At 46.4% G+C, this 20,937-nt stretch overlaps 1 protein-coding gene across 1 annotated transcript in view; it reads right to left on the bottom strand.

The window, feature by feature from the left end:
• The window catches only part of Afap1l1 (actin filament associated protein 1 like 1), a 51,455-nt gene that overhangs the window by 30,068 nt on the left and 450 nt on the right, over positions 1 to 20,937 (bottom strand). The gene's annotated exons all lie outside the window — the stretch shown is intronic.

The raw sequence follows: 20,937 nt of genomic DNA, 5'->3' as shown, positions 1-20,937 counted from the left end.
TTTCTCTCCTCCCCAGGGGACAAGGAAGTGCTGGTGTGAACCTGCAAAGGCTGGGGTCCTAGGCGGGTCCTCACTTTAGTGACCTTGGGCCAGAGTACTAGGCTTCAATTCGTGGGACTTTTTACAAGCTACCTGGGGGTTTCGAGGGGTTCTTACACCACACTTCAGGCATTTTGCTGCCCCGGAATTCACCCTACTCATGTTGGATATGCAAAAGGTTTCCCAAGGGTGGACTACACTGGGGTGCCTCACTTTCTAAGTGTCTAGGCTGCAGCCTGATCCACATTTTGGACTTTGTTTCAAGCAGAAGTCTTCTGTACAGAGGTACTGTTGGGGACAGGTAGTGACACCATCTCTCTGTGGCATTAGGCATTAACCTAAAGTTGGAGTGAATGACGAGGTTGACAATCCAGATGGGACCACTGCCTCAGGAACGTTCCAGCCACTGGCACTATGGTAGCTACCTTCCGAGCACTTCCTAACTCATCCCCATCAGGCTGCTGTGAGTGGTCCGACAGGGAGATAGCACCAGACAGTCAGTCTTCTTCTATGTCTGCTCCCAGAAAGGTGCTCTAGGTGTGTGTGTGGGGGGGGGGGGGAGGCAGGGGATGCAAGAACAAGGACTCTGCCAGTCTCACCATGAGGACAGCTCACAGGTCTGGGCCTGAGCTGAGCTGGCAATGGTAGCGGCAGAAAGCAGTGGAGACCCTTCTCTCACTTAAGGTGCGCAAGTGAGGGGACATGATTCTTTAGAGGGACTGGCAATGCCACCCATGAGCCAGGCCTCTGTTGTCACCCATTCATGTCACCCATTCATAACTTGTCCCTCTCCTTTACTCCTGGTCCAGGTAACATAAGCTTTTGGTGGGACAGACTAGGGTATCAGCATGAGTGAATGTGTGCTGCTGACATGGGCACAGGCACATCTAAGGAAACAGCCTCAGACCCATGGGAAAATGGCAAAGTCTCCTTGCTCCCCAGGGGACAGGTTCAGAGGGATGGCAAAGCCTTCCTCTACTCCAAGTGTGAAACTGACTACGTATACAGAAGACATCCGCCATTGCTCTCTTCCCAGATGCCCATCTTTATGATCTGAAGACTGGCCCCCTACAGAGTTTATACCTGTCTCCTCCATCCAGCCATATAACACACACACACACACACACACACACACACACACACACACACACACACACACACACACTAAATATCCTGCCTCTTTCAGGGTACTTCATCTTCTCAACCAAAGGGTCCAGTCTACTTGATTCCAGCTTTCCAGCTTGTCTGTCTGTCTGTCTGTCATTTCTTCAGCCCCAGTCAAGTCCACAGAATCATGAATCATGCAAGGACTTGACACATTAGGACAGAATAATCTTTATGTCTAAAGTTTATTTAGAATAAATTTATTTGGTTTAGTTTATTCTTAGAGAAGTATAATGAATTCTAAGGACTAAAACCAAACAAATAGGAAAAAATGGTCTAATTGTCCATAAGTCTTTGATTTTTTCAAGTCAGAGTAGAGAAAGGTTCAGACACAGAAACTCAAGATGAGGAGTGATTATTCTCTGGGTTGTACAAAGATTTCTCAAATAAAATTGGAATTTACAGGTATACCCACGAGTAGACTTCTGATGTGTATTGTTCCTGGGAGACCTAGGGACTGCTTCCCCGAAGTCCTAGGTAAAAAGCAAAGGAAACAGGATGCCATGCATCAGAGGTTGAGCCTCAGGCTCCCAATAGTCACTTGCTCATAGCCCTGAAGCAGCTTCAAGGACAGCTTCAGCCAGAAGGATATTTAGTAGCTAGGAAGCACAGAACTCCAGCAAGAACACGGAAATGTGGGGTGTATAGAAAGGGCTCGTAAGTAATGAGTCTAATTTCCATTTAAAAAGAGAAAACAGGTAGACCTTAAATCCTTCTGCAAGCCACAGGCTAAATAAACTGGGTTTGGGCTCCTGCAGGTGAGATAAGTCCTGCTCACCTTTCCCCAGCCTCCCATACCTGACAGGTCTCTAGACAGACAACAATGACAACTCACCCTGTCCACAGTCAGAGAAGTCACAGAACAATTTTAAATGAGAAAGTAAGAAGAGCCACCTGTGAGGTTTTATGAAGGCCCTACATTATTTATTTATTTTTTCTGCTTACTCAAATTTCCAAGCAGCAAAATGACCCAATTTCCTTCTCATAGCCATCTCTTTGGAGAAAACAAACAAACAAACAAACAAACAAACAAACAACAACAACAGGCATTTCTTTAAAACTGTTTCATGATGTCTGAGCCCATCGTGGTGGCAGAACGTCTTTTGTCCCAGCACTTGGGTGTCGCACGCCTTTAATCCTAGCACTCAGAAGGCAGAGGCAGGTGCATCTCTGTGAGCTTGAGGCCAGCCTGGTCTACAAGGCAACAGGATGGCTAGGCCTGTTATATAAAGAAACCCTGCCTCAAAAAATCAAAACCAAACTAAACCAAAAAAATAAAACCATGAGAGAGAGAGAGAGAAAGAGAGAGAGAGAGAAGAATGAGAGAGAGAAAAGAAAGGAAGAAAGAAAGGTGGAGACAACCTTTCTGTGTATTGTGTTCTAACATGCAGGCCCATTAATGGGGTATGGCCTGGGAGGACCTTTAGTGGTTACCCTTCACGGAAGGCAGGGAGCTTACCAGATGTGAGACTGAGCTTTGGGGTCTGGAGATAAAGGGAAGAGAGATCTCCCTATGACCCAGGGAGACCTTGCCTAGGATGCCCATGCTGGTTGGTCCTCACCCTCTCAGCCCAGACATTCTAAGTGTTTCTGGACTCTCAGATTTCCCTTCCCAACTGCTGAGTAGGCCCTTATGTGCTCAACTCTGCTGTGTTCCCTTCCAGAAACCTCTGTTCTTTTGGCCACACTGTTATTCCCTAGTTTATGCTATTACACCTTAATGGAGCTCTCCCTCTGGCATCTCATGTGGTCAGATTTGAAAAGAAGATTTATGTACTTGTTTCTAAGCATGTAAGTGTTTTGCCTGCATATATGTATGTGTACCACGTATAAACCCGGTGCTCGAAGAGGCCAGAGAGATAATTAGACTTCCTGAAACTTATGTGAAAGATGGCTGTAAGCCACCATGTGGGTGCTAGGAACCCAATCCCGGTCTTCTGGAAGAGCAGCAAGTACTCTTAACAGCTGAGCCATCTCTCCAGCCCTCATATAGTAAAACTGAAACCTCCTTACTGTTTTCTGTTTTGGGAACAGTCTCATGTATCCTCATGTAGCCTCAGCCTTCCAGCCCTCCTGACAAGTGCTATGAGCATCAGCCCACAGGTTGTTTTGTGTAGTGTGCTCCAATCCTCAGTATCCCTTGTATCTTTTTTTTTTTTTTTTTGTCACTTTCCCTCATTTGGGCCTCCTCCATGTGACAGGAACATGCTCGTGCCAAACATGAAGACTATGCCGAAGGACTGGTGGAAGGAATGGATTATAGGCATGAGTTTTCTTCTTGTGTTGATAGAGTCTAGCAGCTAGTTAATGTGCTCTAAACAAACACATCCATCCCAACTATGGTTCCGCAGAGGAAAAAAGGTGCTTGGAAGAAGAGAAACACAAAAACAAAAGCTCTGGTTAAAAAAGGAAACGAAAGCCCAATTGCTCCCTTGGCTCAGCTCCCAGACTGTTCTGTCTTGTATCCCCATGGGAATATAGCTGCGAATGATTGAGGGATTTGGTCTGTTAGTGGTGGGTGTGAATTCTAGCACATTAAATTGTAGAAGGTGGAAATCAGAAGATACTACAACAAATGGTATGAGATGGCTTACTGTGATTGGCAATTTGGTGGGATTCAGGGTTACCACAAAAGGAAACCTCTGGACATGGTTGTAATATAGTCTCTAGACTGGATTAGCTGAGGTGGAAAAACCTCCCCTAAATGTGGGTACTACCAGACTATAGGCTGCAGACCTGGATTGGATACGAAGAAAGAGCTAGGATCCACCTTCTCTGCTTCTTGTGGATACATTGTGACCAGCTGCCTCACACTCCTGTAACCACATCCTAATGACAGTCTGTAACCTCAAACCAGGAGCCAAAGTAAACCTTTCCTTACATAAATTGTTTTTTGTCACGGCAACAAGACAAGTAGCTAAGATAACCCCCAAGTTGAAACCCTGTTTCCCCATTTCTTAGCCATGCATGTCTGAGGCAAATAGCCTCTGCTGTACATATTTCACTGTTAACCTGCAAGTATGGCCCCTCAGTAGGAATGGCTTGACATGGGAGAACATACAGAGAACAGCATCCAGTACATTGTAGGCATTCGGCCAGCATGGGTGGTTTACCTGCTTTAAGAGGCTTACACGTAATTCACATGCATTGATCTGAACAAGCTAGCCCTGTTTTATAGGTGATAACTTTACAGGTCTGAGGATGGCAGAATGGGAGGGGCTGGTTGTGATGTCTTTCCTCCAGAATGCTGCTCTAATGGGTGCCCAATTGGAGGGTAGTCCTGCAGAGGCCACCCACACCACAGGGAAGGCTAGCAGAATCTTTTGATCCGAAGGTACAGGACTCTCTTCTTCCCTGCTGAAGGTCTCTTTCAATTTGCTGCAAATATACCTGGCTGGGGCCACAGGGGACCCCAGCTTCTTCCTATGGCTTTTAAGTACTTCCTTCAAAGACCAAGGAACAGCCAAACAGTGGGCAAAATTCGGGAAGTGACAGCATTGGTTAGACTAGCAGGGTTTTTTGTTTTTTGTTTTTTTTTTTCCATCAAAGTAAACATTTCCTGTTGTCCTGTTATATAGGAAGACTGTAGTATAAATGGAATGGACAAGGAGCAGTAGAGACACTCTGCCTGCCTAGCCCGGGCCTGGTACTTAGCATCTTCCAGGAGGTCAGTCTTATCCCACGGAAGTAACCTTGGAAGGCTTGTGTATGTTAATTACAGCAATGGTTTCCTGGCTGGAGAGAAGGGCTTTGTAGGAAGGAGGCTCAAGGACAGGAGAATGTTGTATATATAGGTTGGGGACTTGGTCTCAGAGGACTTGCTTTGAGTTTTAACTCCCCTCATGTAAGCAGGGTGATTTTGGGTAGCAATCTCTTTGAGCATCATTTTCCTCCTAGGTATGAGAATGTGGAGCTGTGTTGGTGTAGGGTGATGGGGGAATGAATTGTACTCGTAAAGCAAGGGTTATTACCAGGATGGTAGACTAGCACATTTCTCTAACCTGCTGTAATATCAGCAAGATAGGGAGATAAGAAGCCAAGAAGGTCATAGGTCAATGGGGAAGCAGTCATGTGGGCATATCTGGTGTTCCAATCCAGGAGCCAGGCTTGGGGACAGGCTCAGGGAAGCCCAGTGTCTTTACTGCTATTCCCAGCAGCAACTCTGCCCCAGTAGAGGGGCTCTTGCTTGGAGAACCAGTTTCTAGCTCTGGGTCCCAGGGAAGCCCCAGCTTCCTTGCACCAGGTCATTTGCACATGGGAGGAGGTGGGGGCTCGCCTATAACTTCCCACTTCTGAGGAAGTAGCTTCTGGCTGTGGGTTGGGGCTCTCCCAGAATTGTTCCTTTGTCTGTGGATTCCTCCCTGTTTAGCTCACAGCGGAAATGGTTCTAGGAGGAAGTGGGAAACTGTGACACCCGTTCCTTCTCCCACTCAAGATGGGAGCCCGCTTCCCTTTGGACAATCTGCACTATCTCCCTCGCCAAAGGTAAGGGGGAACAGCAGCAGTGCCAGGGGCACCCAAAAAACAGCAGCTCGTATTGGCAGCTCTTCAGTGATGCTCCAGATGTTGTGCTAAGCACTGCATATGTCACCTAGCCTCTCCTCCTAAGCCTGTAATGAAGGTAGAATCTGCTGTCCTATGAATGGACCAAGTGAGACTCAGGGAGGCCACAGTCACTTATCTAGACATAAGGCACAGACTGTGATTCACACTCAGACCCAACTTAGCTAAAGCTTCTGGTGTCTACACTGTAATCCTTTCTGGCCATCTTTGTTACCAAGCACTTCTTGTGGGGAGGTTCTATGAGAAGAGACAGGAACCCCAAGAAGATGAAAACTGGTTTAATTTAATTCTGGCTTCACAACTTACTCCCATCACTGGAGCATACACACCCCATCCTCACTTAGATGTTATTTATGTAATAATTATCATTATTATTTTTCTAACTGGTTATTTCCTTTTTTATATATTTTTTATTTTACATGCATTGGTGTTTTGTCTGCATGTATGTCTGTGTGAAGGTGTTATGGACAGTTGTTAGCTGCCATGTGGGTGCTGGGAATTGAACCCAGGTCCTCTGGAAGAGCAGCCAGTGCTCTTAACCGCTGAGCAATCTCTCTAGCCTGTAACTGGTTATTTTCTATCTGTCCTAAGCATCTACCATCACTCCACACTAGGCCAGGTCTCTGGTCCTCTGACATCATCTTCAGAACTGTCTTCCTCAGGCATCTGCTTCCTTTGTTCATAGTTTTAGTGTAACTAGATGAGCTCTTGAAAACTCACATTTTAAAGTTTTAGCTATTAACTTCACTAAGAGGGTTTAATGTGATAGATAACTACTTGTTACTTAATCTTTATTATTAAGGTGCAGAGAGATGAGCTCATGTTGCTGCCTGTCCTTGTGTTCTACCCCTTGGATGGCTGCATGCTATTCTGCATCTCTGTGCCTCACCCCGTGCTTCTTCCCTCTCTGTAGCATCAATGTATGGTAGGAACCCAGTTTTGCTGAGGTCTGGTGAGGTTATAGAATTTGCTAGAGGTCACAGGTACCAGGGTGAAATCTTTCCTGCCACCCACAGTGGTACAGTGGAGAAAACACAGGCACTGAAGCCAGAATCCAGGAGCTCAAATCTTGACCACCTCCTTACTGACTACATGGCTTTGGACAAGTTGCGTCATGTGTTTGAACATCAGTTTTTTCAACAGCAAGAGTGGTTGATCGTAACTGCCTGCCTACTGTGTGAGACTCAAGTCTCACCACATAACTATCGAATGCAAGCACTCTGTGAACTGAAGTTTTGTAGGCTCATCCATTTCCATGAACAGTAAATATGTGATGGCCAATAACGGTTCTAGCCATGTGAAAGACTCCATAAAGATTCAAGAGACGAGGCTAAGCAATGGCCCATATGGCAACTCAGCACCCAGAAACCTCAGTGTGAGAGAGCAGCCAGATAACGACCAACAGCTGCCTTAGGCTGCACCAATGTGAAGTAGCTATGAGCACATGCCAGGCTGCACCAATGGGAAGCCGTGGTGTGTAAACTCAGGCTGCACCAGTGGGAAGCTGCAGTGTGCAAACTCAGGCTGCACCAATGGGAAATGGCTATACATACATCTTTGTTCTGCATTGTGGCTCAGGTATTTGAACACAGGTATAGAACCTTAGGGTGTAAAGGCTTTATGGAAGAAGTATATCACCAGGGAGTAGGCCTTGAGGTTTCATAGCCCCCCTCCCTATCACTCTGCTTCCTACCCGCAGATCAATATCACCATCCACCTCACAGTCATGCTTTCTCTGTCTGGCTTTTGTCTAGCCTTCCTTTAGTATCTGAGACCCTCTCCCAGTGCTGTCTGCTCACAACTTCCGCTCCAGTGGCCACCTCCTAGAAGCTGTGTGGTCTCAGGCAAATTTAACTTCTACACGTCTGTTTCCTCATGTACAGAATGGAAATAATAAAACTGCTCTGAGTATCCAGTAGGGCACTGCTTAGCATCCTCATGCTAACCAAGCTGAGCCTTATTATGACCTAAACCCACCCCAAATTGTAAGCCAAATATCAAGAAAAGCAATTCATAAAGCTGGTACCGGGAGCGGGGTCGTTATTTGATGAACCTAACTACATGGTTTGTTGACTTTTGGTTTGCCGGAGGAATATGGAAGAGCTGGGAGCTGGAGAAGGTCTAGAATACTGTAAACAGAGTTTAATGAGCCATTCTAGTGGGAGTATGGAAGACAAAATGTGGAGAAAAACGAGGACAGCAGAAACCTGACTCATGAGATCTGAAAGGGAAATTCTCTGTGTCCCAAAGGAAAGACAGTGCTCTGAGCCCTGGAGGGCTGGCAGAGGTTAGGGTATGATGCAATGTGGGTCGGTGGTTAAAGCCAGAAGGAACTCATGTAGGAGTGGAAGAAGAGTGAATGGCCAGAAGTGGCTAATTAGGACTGGGCAAACACTTCAGATGGGAGAAGATGCCTAAAATAAAGTCACCTTGCTGTGAAGAGGAGAGCCTATAATGCCCCATAAAACTCCCATTTCAGGAAGAGTGAAAGGGGCAGAACTTCAAGTCTCATGGTTAAGTGAAGTTCTAAGTGCCTGTGATCGCTGGATATTCAGGCATCCACTTCCATGGCCTGTTTTTTTTTTTTTTTTTTTTTTTTTTTTTTTTTTTTCACTCCCCTCAGGTCTCCTAGGGGGAATTCTTGGGATCCTGGCTCAGAGCCCACTTCACAGTAACCCAAGACACATCAGAAAGTTTCTGCAAGCAAGGAGAAGGGAAGCAGGGAAACAGATTTCCAGCCCAGCAGACAATCCAAAGGGTCCTTTTGCACTCACCTTGAGCATCGCACCCCACTTGGACCATCTATCTCACCAGCGGTGATCACTTACTCAGCACCATCGTCAAGAGTAACAAGGCTTTCCAGCTTCTTGATGGGTGCCTGCCCCAGTCTGGCCACTGTCCCTATATTCCCTGCTGAGTGTTCTCTATCCTACAGGTGGGAAAACAGATGCTTGCTGAGGGATGTTAGCTGCCCTGTTGGCTGGGGAAAGGAAGGAAAATCCATTTGATTCTGGGTGCTTCTCATCACAGTCCACAGTGTATCCACAATTCACTGTGCTGACCTTAGCTTTTCCACTGAGGCATCTTGGGCATCTGCTTCTCATTTTAGTTCAGACAGCTGGAAGTTTCTTCTACACAGTGAACCTCATCTTGTGGTCGTGGCACTGCCCCTCTACCCAAGAGCACTTTGCTCAAGGCTTCCCATCTTCCCAGGAGCCCTTCCATCCTTGGACAGAATGTTTTAAAAGTATCTGCTGGCTGCTCTTGAGGTGCACCTGCTGTGCCCCACTGCTGTGCTAGATACTATGCAATGTGACACGCACTAATGAGGCACTGTTGCTGGCCCCATGGGCTCACAGCTTAGTGAGAAAGATATGTGGGAACTCTGTTCTGCAACCAAGAGTAGCTGGCCTTACCTGTCCAGGAAGGCAACACATATCTTTAAAACAACTGCCCAGGATAGTGTGGTGGCCCCAGAAGCAGGGAGGCTAAGGCAGAAGTTTCTAGATCAAGGTCACCACCCTGGGCCACCCAATATGAGTGCATGTGTATGAAGGGTGTGTGTGATTGTGTGTGTATGTATGATGGGTGTGTGAGTGTGTGCATGGGTATGTGTGCATGCAGGAGTGTGTGTGTGTGTGTGTGTGTGTGTGTGAGTGTGAGTGCATGCAGGAGTGTGTGTGTGTGTGTGTGAGTGCATGCAGGAGTGTGTGTGTGTGGTGTGTGTGTGTGTGCATGCAGGAGTGTGTGTGTGTGTGTGTGAGTGCATGCAGGAGTGTGTGTGTGTGTGCATGCAGGAGAGTGTGTGTGTGTGTGTGTGTGTGTGTGTGTGTGTGTGTGCATGATGGGTGTGTGTGAGTATGGACTGGCACATAAGTTGAGTTCAAAGGACCCATTTCAGGTGTCAGTTCTCCCCTTCTACCATAGTTTCTAGGGATAAAGTCCCTAGAAGTTTAAAGGCAATTAAATGCTGGTTAAGTCAGAGGATGAGCAGGGACCATCAGGAAAGTGTGTGTGCACTTTAAGCAGTAATGAGAGGTTTGTCTGCAGTGCTCTGGATCCAAATAGCACTATCACGATCATTTTCATTTTGCAGATGAGTAAAAAGGTACACACAGATGTTAAATATCTTGCATGAGGTCACACAGCTTCTAGGCGGTGACAGTTGGAGCTCAGGCAAGTAAGAGGGCACATCATAAGCAAACAACACTGGAAGGTGTCTCGGATATTAAAAAGGAGGTCAGACAAAAGTCTGTAACCCCAGCTCTGGGGAAGCAGAGGCAGGTGGTTCCTGGGGTTCACTGGCCACTAGCCTAGCCTACTTGGCAAGTCCTGGGCCAGTGAGATACCCCATCTCGAGAAGATTCCTCCTGCAGTAGATGGACACAAATACCAAGACCCACAACTGGACAATGTCAGAGAGCCAGAGACCTTGGAGCACTCAAATAAGCTGTCTCCATCAGATCCCTTTCCTTAGGGCTCAGGAGGAGTGTAAAGATTGTAAGAGCCAATGGGGATAGAAAACACCATGGAAACAAGGTCTTCTAGACACAACAGGATTGTCGCACATATGACCCGAGGAAGATCAGTGAAGAGTAACTGTGATACAGCCCAAATGCTCCTTCCTGTCTTGAAAATTCCTTCGGCAAATAAATTAACCATTACTTTGGAATTTAGCCTGTCTCCAGTTCTCAGGATACAGGAAGAATGTAGCCAGATTCTTTGCTGGACAATAACAAGAATGGCCTCTCAACCAGTTCCTGCTGTCTTCCTCCAATGCCAATAAAGGGTGTACAGGAGCAACAGCCAGTGTCAATAAAGGGTGTATATGAGCAAGAGCCTTGAAAGTGCTGGAGAGAACTAGGGTTCCTCTCTTGCTTATTAAGAAAGACAATCAGATACAAACTTGCATTCCAAGCAGAACCAGAGTGCTTCCTGAGCACAGAGCACCTCCCCATGCTTGCCGAGAGCACTCTGATGGCTCTAGTGGAAGAAACAGAGGACAAAATGGAAGCAGGTACACACAAGGATCCAAAAGAGGTAACCAGACACCAGCAGGCAGCTAAGGCCCTTACTCTAGTCTTATCTGTCTCTATAATTAGGCACATGACAAGCAGCACAGTCTCCAAGAATAGGGGCACACCCTGTTGGATACCCGAGAGTGGGGGCCTCCTCTGTGGGGGCACTCAAGGCTCTTCTGACTTCTCTCTGATGTTCTGGACTGCAGGCATTTGGTTTTGCTTGCTCCTCAGCACCTTCTGGGTCTTTCTCTCCGCTCTACCACCTCCCCCACCTGGAACACCATCTGCAGTGTTTCTGAGGGTCTTGGCTACAAAGTGTCCCTTGAGCCCTCTGGTCCTTTACATATTCTCTTTGATGGACACCGACCAGATATGATTTCAGGTCAAGGCACAGTCTCACTTTGAGTTTGCTCTCTGTAGCCCTTCAGAGCCACACCTGGCTGCTAACTAGAGGTGAGGAAAAGCCATTAGTCTCTCTGGTTTCCTGGCATGGTCCCAGGAGATCGGTTTTCTTGGTTCAAGTGGAGCTAAAAAAATCTTCCTCGGTTTCATATCAGCAGGATCTGCCCTCAGCACACCCTCCAACAAGAATGGGCAGGAAGGGTAAATATTTATTCTACAAATGAATGAATCTGATTCCATCTTCAAAAGAAACCTTTTGTATAAATTATCATAATTCTCCATCCTAAGATGCCACCGATTTGAAGATGTTTTTTATCTACTGAATAACAGCTTTTTTAGGAAAGGGAAAAATGAATAAATTAACATGTCAATTGTAACATACACTCTGAGGTTTTAAAAAAAAAGTCTTTGTACCAATGAAATAAAAAAAATAACGATTTTAATTGGTTTCATTTGGTCCTGGGTCTCTCAGAAAACAGGTTCTCAAACCTGACTCTGCCATGGTGATGTAATGCACAGTTGGGTTTCCATAAATTGTCCAGTAGAGCCTCCGATCTGACCCCGAGGGGTTCTGGAGCAGCAGGGCTGGCCCTGGCACCATGCACTGACACCAACAGCAGGCTCTGCACAGCTAAAGGACAGGCCTATCCCCTGAAGATGGGTCTGTGCTCTGCTTGGGACATTAGCTGTTCTCTGCAATGCCACCTGGGGGCTCTGTCACATGACCTTAGGGAAGCTACTGCCCTTGAACCTCAGGTTGCCACTGTAAAACTGAGGAAGGACACATGGTTTCCATGTGTTTTTTTTTTTTTTTTTTTTTTTTTTTTGGCAAAATCCATGGGGTTTGTTTGGCTTCCACAGGGGTGGGGTGCTGTGTTGGAGGTAAGATGGAGGGGGGAGGGGGGCTGCTGTGCTCAGTACTCCTGCTTCAGCCAATGTAACTCTACTGCTTAAAATTTTGTTTGAAAAGTAATTTTGAGGCTAAAAGTAATCTGAGAAATAGAGGAAAATGGCCGTTCCCATCTCTTGCACTATTTACAGCCAGTGCTTCAGTTTTCAGTATTGAGCATACTCCACCACAGTATTCCCAGCAGGGTTTGCACTCTCTCTATGCCCTTGGGGAAGGCCTAGATCAGTGGCTCTCAACCTTTCTTAATGCTGGGACCCTTTAATACAGTTCCTTCCTCATGATGTGGTGACACCAACTATAAAGCAATTTTCATTGCTACTTTATAACTGTAATTTTGGTACTATTATGAATTGCAATATTAATATTAATATTAATCTCCGATATTCAGGATATATGTGACCTCCATGAAAGGGTTGTTAGACCCCCGAAGGGGTTGTGACCCACAGGTTGAGAATGGCTGGCCTAGATGGTTCATGTGTTTTAGGCTTTGCAGGATGCATATGGTCTGTTCCAGCTACCCAGCTGTGGTCTTGTATTGAGGAGCTCATCAACAACACATTAGGAACGGGCATGGTTCTTCACCAATAACACTAATAACTCTGTTATCTGGCCCACCAGTTGAGGTCAGCTGACTATTGCAATCTACCACAGACACTGCAGAGTACTCAGATAAAGAAACTGAAGCCCAGCCAGGCTTTAATCCCAGCACTTGGGAGGCCTAGGCAGGTGGACTGCTGTGAGTTCGAGGCCAGCCTGGTCAACAGAGTGAATTTCAGGGCAGGCTCCAAAGCTACACATAGAAAGCCTGTCTTGAAAAACAAACAAACAAACAAACAAACAAGAAACTGAAGCCCAAGAAGGTGATTTGAAGAGCCAGGGGCTGGATCCCTGTCTTCTGTCTTCCAATAGTGCACTGGTTTCCTTAACTCACACTGGGAACTACATGATTGACAGGGTGACAGGATGGTGCCCAGACAAGACAAGCACTCTGCTTCTCTTATGGATCAGTTTTCTCCCAGGTTCTTAGAGGGCTATAAAAAGCCCCCTGGCTTGCCTCGTGGGCAGCAGGCTGCTGGTGAATTCCCCTAGCTGGAATGACTGCAATGTGGTGCCACATTCTGCCCCCACCATGGCCCGACAGCTGTGCCAGGGAGAAGAATCAGCGCATGTCTATCCCCCAGGACAGGGGTCACTGGCATTCCTGAATGGAATTTTACATGGAAGACTAACCCAGTCTGGGGCATTCCTGGCTTAGCCTCCTTGATGGCTTCTTTAATTTTTTTTTTTTTTTTTTTCCGAGACATGGTTTCTCTGTGGCTTTGGAGGCAGTCCCGGAACTAACTCTTGTAGACCAGGCTGGTCTCGAACTCCACCTGCCTCTGCCTCTGGAGGGCTGGGACTAAAGGCGTGCACCACCACCGCCCGGCGGCTTCTTTAATTCTTAACACCAGGTACAGTGCGGAGGTTGGGAGAAGGAAGACCTACCACCTCAACTCACAGGGCTAGCTGTATCTTTTCACTGATGGAGGATGTCCCTCAGGATGGCTCAGGGCTCCTCTTAGGACCTGTCCCGTTCCTACCTTGCAATCTTTACCTAGTGAGTGCCCCCCCCCCCGCCGCCGCCACATTCATGAAAAGCAGAAGAGAATAATGTTAAAGACAAATGGGACAACATGAGACCAGAAAGCTTTTATACTGTAAAGCAAATATTCAACAGAGCCCAGAGACCACTGTGCCAGCTACATATCTGACAGGGGATTAATACCGGAGAAACTGCACAGAAACTTATAATTAAACAGCAAAGAACAAAGAAGACAGCTAATAGATGAACACATGAACCACAGTTCTCAAAAGAAGAAGTACAAATGGCCAATAAGTGCATGAAAAAATGCCCAACACTCTTAGCCACCAGAGAAATGCAAAACCACTACACTGAGATTCCATGTCACCTCAGTCAGGGCCAGCAGCTCAGAAACAAATACCAATAAATGCTGGTGAGGATGTGGGGATAAAGGAACCCTTATGCATTGCTGGGGGGATGTAAATTGATGCAGTCACAATGGGAACCAATGTAGGGGTTTTTCAAAACTCAAAAGCTAGAACTACTATATCATCTGGCTAGACTATTCCTGGGTACATGTCCAAAGACCCCTAAGTCTGCATAACACAGAGATGCCTGCAGACCATGTTTACCATGGCACATTCACAACAGCCCAGCTAAGCAAGCAATCAGCTTGGGTGCCCATCAGTGAATGAATAGGGGGAAATGAGACATGTATGCACAATGGAGCTCTATTCCGCTACAAAAAACAAAATTATGTCACCTGCAGGAAAGTGGATGGAACTGAAAATGATCATGTTGAGTGAAGAAAGCCAGAATCATGAAGACAAATATATGTTTTCTCTCATGTGGGCAATCGAGATTTAAGAAACAACACAGGAGCTGAGCGGTGGTGGTGCATGCCTTTCACCCCAGCACTTGGGAAGCAGAGGTAAGAGGATCTCCGAGTCCTAGACCATTTTGGTCTACAGAGTTCCAGGACAGCAAGAGCTACACAGAGAAACCCTGTCTCGAGGAATACACAAACAAAAGAAGAAACAATTTAAAAGTAGAAAAGAAAATATTCGTGCCCCCCTCTTGCTGGGTAATTGTGGGCGTTTATGGTCCTAGTATACTATATACATGTATGAAAATGCCATAATGAAGCCTATTATTTTATATGATAAACATATACTAATGAGAAAGAAAACTGGATTTGGAGGTAGGTAGAGCCGAGTAGATAGACAGCCTTTTTTTTTTTTTTTTTTGGTTTTTCGAGACCGCGTTTCTCTGTGTAGCTTTGGAGCCTATCCTGGCAGTCCCTCTGGAGACCAGGCTGTCCTCGAACTCACAGAGATCTGCCTGCCTCTGCCTCCTGAGTGCTGGGATTAAAGGCGTGTGCCACCAATGCCTGGCAATAGACAGCCTTTTTAAGACTCAATATATTCATCTGTAAGATGGAGATAATGATAGTATGTACATGGACAGGAGTCATGGTGAGTGTTCAACATAAGTAGGCTGTGACTACAAATATTCAGCATTTGACATATGTTAAATCCTGAGAATATGAAGCAGAAAACAGTCCTACACATTTTGATTCACATGTACATAGAAGACGTGTCAGCGATAATAAGAATCTTCTAAAAGCCTAGCCTCCAAAGGAGGGACTGGTAACTGAGAGTCTTAGGAGAAATAAAATGGGGACGTGGTAGAAGACCCCATAGATAGGTATACTGGACAGGTCTCTTTCAGGAAGGTGCTGAACTTTAGGCCCTTCACCTGCAATAGAAGGAGCATGGCTGTGCTGTCCACTTCCTAGGGCTACTGCCATGGTTGGGAAGAGTCCCAGAAGAGAGACTCAAGGATGAAATGTTATCTGAAGAAGGATTCCAGCATCAGTTCTTCCCAGCCCATTAACTGTTGTTAAGTGACACTATACACGGTGACCACTGGCACAGGGTGGTCTAGCCTTTGACCAAAGTTTTCCATAAATGCTCAGCACTACAAGGCCACACTGAAGTGAACACCACCAGGGAGATGTCAAATGCCTCTCAAACTTGAAAAAAAATGTAGGGCAGGAGAAATTACATATATTATGGGCTATAATAAAAAAAATTGCATGGCTATTTATGTATTTACTTTTAGAGGTTTTTGAGACAAGATCTCATAAGGTAGCTCTGCTTGACCTAGAGCTCTATGTAGATCAGGCTGGCTCAAACTCAGAGATCCACCTACCTCTGCTGGGATTAAAGGTGTGTGCTGCCTTGCCCTGTTTGGTGATTTATGAGTTAAAGTAAGAGAACTTGTAGCTTAAAGGAGTCTACATGGAGTAATAGGTCTGGACCCCAGAGTTCTGCTTGGCTGAAAAGTGGGAAAGGCATCCGACTACTCCTAACTTAACTAGGGTAGACAACAGGAAATCCTGGAAGGTTGGGTGAGCAGGGTCAAAGGTCATGACAGTGTATGAGAACTGTAGTAGTCACCAGTGAGAACAAGTTTACCTGAGGGCTTTCCCTGGTCAGCTTTCTGGAGTGTGTTTTCTCAGGGCTCCATATGGCCTGATTTGGAGCTCAGGTAGATTAGGGAAGCACTACTTTAGACACATAGTGAGTGGTCTTTGAGGCATACCGGAGAAGCCCAAAGTAGAAACAGGAAGACCCTGTAGGGGGAACAGGATATAGGAGAAGCAGCCACCCAAGATCCATTTCCCAGTGACAGTCAACAGGATCTGGAATCTGACTATACAAAGGAGGAAGGCAAAGGAAACAACATGTAACGATAAAGCCCACACTCTGTCCCTCAAATGAAGATCTCTGACATGGCAAATCGTGGTGTTGAAAATGATCACTCTGGGCTGGATCTGCTCACCAGCCTTGATAGACATTTCCTGGGCAAGTACTAAGTGCCGAACATGGCGGGAGGAACTGAGGAGGAGGCTATGAACAAGCTAGGAAAGGCCTGTGCTCAAAGAGCTCCTGCCAACAGTGCATGCCATCACGCAGTTAACTGCAACTGTGGAAGTGACCACCAGTGGCCCATGGCCTGCAGCAGGCAGAGGCAGATGGGAAGACTGGGAAACACCGCCCCAGGGAAGACATGTTTGCACAGTGACTCGGGTGACAGGAGTGAGTCAGGGGAAGGGACAGAGTATTCAAAGCTAGGAGTAAAACCAGCAGTGCGAGGAAGTGAGCTGTTGGAGGGAACAGGGAACAGACAACAAAGGCCTGGTGCTGGTGTGTATGTGTGTGTGTGGGGGAGGGGAGGGGCCACTACAAGATGGCAGCTTAGAGTGAGAAACCAGAGAGGCTCAGATCTGCTTAGGTCAACAGATTCTCTCTTCTCCCCACTCTCTCTACGTTTCATTTATTTATTTATTTATTTAGTGTGTGTGTGTGTGTGTGTGTGCGCGCGCGCGCGTGTGCACGAGAGAGACAGAGAGAGAGAGAGAGAGAGAGAGAGAGAGAGAGAGAGAGAGAGAGAGAAAGAGAGAGATTGGAGGAGAGAGAGCGCGCGAGAGCACATGAGAGAGCGCACATGTACCACAGCAGACATGCCAAGGTCAGAGAGCAGCTAGTGAGTCAGTTCTCTCCTTCTACCACTTGAGTTCTGAGGATCAAATTCAGGTAGTCTGAGTTCTGAGGATCAAACTCAGGTAGTCAGGCTTGGTGGCAATGTCTCTACCCACTGAGCCACCCTACCAGCCCACTAGTTTTAAGTCACCGACTCTGTACTGCATCAGTACCCGCTTCTCCCCAGATCCCATCTTCACACACTGGTCCATGAATCCCAGAAAAGGCTGTGCTGTAGCGTGCATCTAAATAAAAGATGTTTTAGGTCAAAGTACACACACCTGGGAGCCTGGTCCTCTACAGTGTCAGGAAGGTGTTTACGGAATTCTCTAGATCATTAAGTGACAGTGACAGTAGTCTGTAGCCTACGGATAGGTCAAGGATTATTTCCTCATTGTGTGCCCAGGCAGCATTTGCTTTTATCTCTTTTTCATTTCTTTCTGTTTGTTTGTAGTCTTCTTCCTGCCTCAGTTTTCTGAGTCTGGGATGACAATCATTTCTCACCACATCCAGCTTCTAGCTTTGAACATTTCTTTTATTCATGCACTTCTTCGTACAGCCCACATCAGCCTTGGGCAAGCCTTTATAAGAAACTTCCAGAAGATATTTCTACTACCTCTCTCATAGGGGTGCTTGTCTGAGAATCAATCTGCTCTCACGGTATGCTGCCCCTTCAAATTTTGTCTTGTTCATAAACACCCCCATTTCCCTTCACGTCGTAGTGTTTGCAATGGAAAAAGTCACAGGCAGGCTCATCTGAGTGGCAGAGGGAATGATGAGTTCAGAACTTGAGCCCTTGAAGGCAAGCTGACTAACAGCAAGCATCCTCATACACTAAGCTTTGTATACATACAGTTCACATCTATGCCTCCCTCCAAGAAAAGGAATTCTCGAATTCCACATTTTAGCTTCATCTGGGGACAGAAAGTTGACTAGCTTGTCCTGTGGAAGATGGAGTCATGAGGCCCACCTGTGTGCTACCTCACTGGTGGCCAGTTCTCTTTGTGTGACAGGCATACCCCAGGATATCCCATGGGAAGGGAGTCTATTATTAAATGGTTTCTATGTCTATGACTGGGTTGTATGAATCCTGCTTATCCAAGGCAGTATGCTGTGAGAAGAGAAATCCTGCTTTCCAGGTTTGTTCCTATTCTCTATGTGGAGGTTTGGTGTTATAATTGTGTCAGAATACATGCACACAGCAACTGAGATAGAAGATTTGGAATCTAGTCTTATTTTAGGGTTTGGCTGTTCCGTTGCCGCCATGGAGGCAGTTAGCAGTATGTTTAAAATCAAGGCTGAGTTTAAACCTTGCTCTGTACATAACATAGAAATGACTGCAAATTATTATCAGTGGCTGTTCTGGACTGACTCATGTCACCTGTTCACCCCTACCTTCTACCTATTCATATATTAAAGCCCTAAGTCCCATGTGATAGCCAGGACCTTTAGGAGTTAGCTGAGGTCAAATGAGGTCATGAGAATGGGCATCGAGTCTGATGGGGCTGGTGTCCATGTAACAAGAGGAGACCACAGAGAAGAGGTGTGTGAAAATACAAAAAGAAGATGAAAGCCAGGAAAAGGCCTCATCTGAAGTTAACCTTGATCCTGGGCTACCAGCCTGAGAGCTGTGAGAACAGAGATTTCTGTTATTAAAGAGACTGAGTTTTTGTAACTGTGCCATGGCCTGCTTTCCTGAGAGAGAATAGCCTCTGACCCATGAGCTGTTCAGAGAGAAAACAATGTGGAAGACTGAACAGTCTAGTGCAAGTGATTTTAATTGTAATGGCTGCATATACTGAACAGTGTTCTTGCCCAAGGTGACCATAACGTGCTCAAGATCACCCTACCCTGAGGTGGTGGGAGAGGCTAAACTGAGTCCTGCCTTTTAAAAACTTTCCTTGACATGGTTTGTGGGGTTAGGGGGTGGGGGATGGAGGCACAACAAGGACGGCTATGTCTTACTTTTGTTTCCTGTTCTTATGGCAAAATACCCTGAGAAAAGCAATGTAGGGAGAGAGGATTTATTTCATCTCTTGACTCCAGGTGACAGCCCATTACTACAGAGAAGCCAAGGTGGCAGGAATTTAGAGCAGCAAGTCACATCCACCATCACCAGGGACAGAATGCATGCACTCAGCTCACCTTCTCCCTTTCTAAACAGTCCACATCACAGATCTAGGGAATGATGGTGCCCATTGTTAGTCTGGGACTTCCCATATCCGTTTATATAATCAGGAGAACCCCGCCTCCAAGGCATGCCCACAAGCCATCCTAATCCAGACAGTCCCTTGGTGAGACTCTCTTCCCAGGTAATTCTAGAATGTGTCAAGTCGATAAACCCAGCCACCACAGTCTGCTAACATAATCTCTGCTGTCTCATACTTTCTCCTAAAGACACAGACAGATAGTTTTGTTTTACTCTAATCTACAATACATTCATGTTTGTATTCACCACAGTATTTGAAACTGTTTGTCAAGGTGGGAAACGAAGATGACTTGGTCTTGTGCACTCCAGCCACATACCACTTTACTCAGAGGGTTGACATGGCCTTTAGTAGGTCACAGAACAGTTCTATTGTGAGAATTCTGCAGGCTTCTTTTAAAAATAGACATTCTGATTAGTTAACTTGAGATGCACAAGAAGCCTGCTTCATCCCACTTGATAAGCCACGTGGATCGGTTCCATCATGTGCCAGACACTGTCTCACAAGCAAGCTCTGCTCCCTGGCTTCAGGAAGCTCACTTCTGATCAAGGGAGCAAGATTCAGGAAGCTAACACTACAGCACTCACAGGACCCCGTGACAAGAGCTGCGAGGGATAAGGAAAAAAAGGTAGAAAGGGTCAAAGTCCTTGAATGCTCTGGGCACTAAGAGTTTCAAGGTCCCATCTCCCGTCTAGACATCTGGAGGCTGCATTGATTACGGAACATTCAAATCTTAGTTCTCCATATAAACTTCGGTACAGGGGTCCAGACAGGGTGATATGTGACATCTAAGGATGATCCTTGCATTAAATGTGAGGTTGGGGCATTGGGGGAGAGCAAAGGGAATGAGAAGTGCCTAGAGTGTTTTCTGCCCTGGTGGGTGGGTGTACCCTTGCCCAAAAGTCAGTTAACAGGTGAAATCTGCCTTCAACGCATGCCTCCGTCTTGAAGAACCATGTACAAACCCTTCCTCTAATGTCTGCCTGCTCCCTAAAGACCCTGAAGGAGAAAATGGGTGTTGACTTTTGTGTTGGAGAGAGGTGGTGAAGAGGATGGGGTGGAGGGACCTCTAAGGCCCTCTGAACTTACACGGGAAGGGGAAGGTAACCTACACACCTGCTCAGGCACTCATCCCAGTCCAAACACTTCCTTTTGTCCCTGGGGCCTCAGCAGAGAGAGCAGGGGGCGGGTTGTTAGGATGGTTGTTGGAAGGGAGAGGAATTTTCCATTAACAGCAACAACAATAGAAACTGCTTCTGGTAAAGACACAACACTAAGTTTGCCAAGTGCCTTCACACCTGTGATCTCTGGATTCTAGAGGTGCCGGCGGGACACAAGCCTTTGACACTACCCTCATGCTCAAAGAGGCGCTGTTCGATGCAGAGACCTAACCTTTACTAAGATGTGCGTTGTCCCCATCCCAAGGCCCCAAGCAGCCTTTATCTTTGCCCGGGTCAGTCCCAACTGCAGTAGTCCTCAGGACTCTAAAACGTCCACCAAACACAGGCAGACGCGCGGAAGC

The sequence above is a fragment of the Cricetulus griseus genome, chromosome 2 (genome assembly GCF_003668045.3).
Source record: "Cricetulus griseus strain 17A/GY chromosome 2, alternate assembly CriGri-PICRH-1.0, whole genome shotgun sequence".
Lineage (NCBI taxonomy): Eukaryota > Metazoa > Chordata > Mammalia > Rodentia > Cricetidae > Cricetulus > Cricetulus griseus.
Note: the sequence above shows the minus strand (reverse complement) of the source record. Positions and strands in the feature narration are given on the sequence as shown.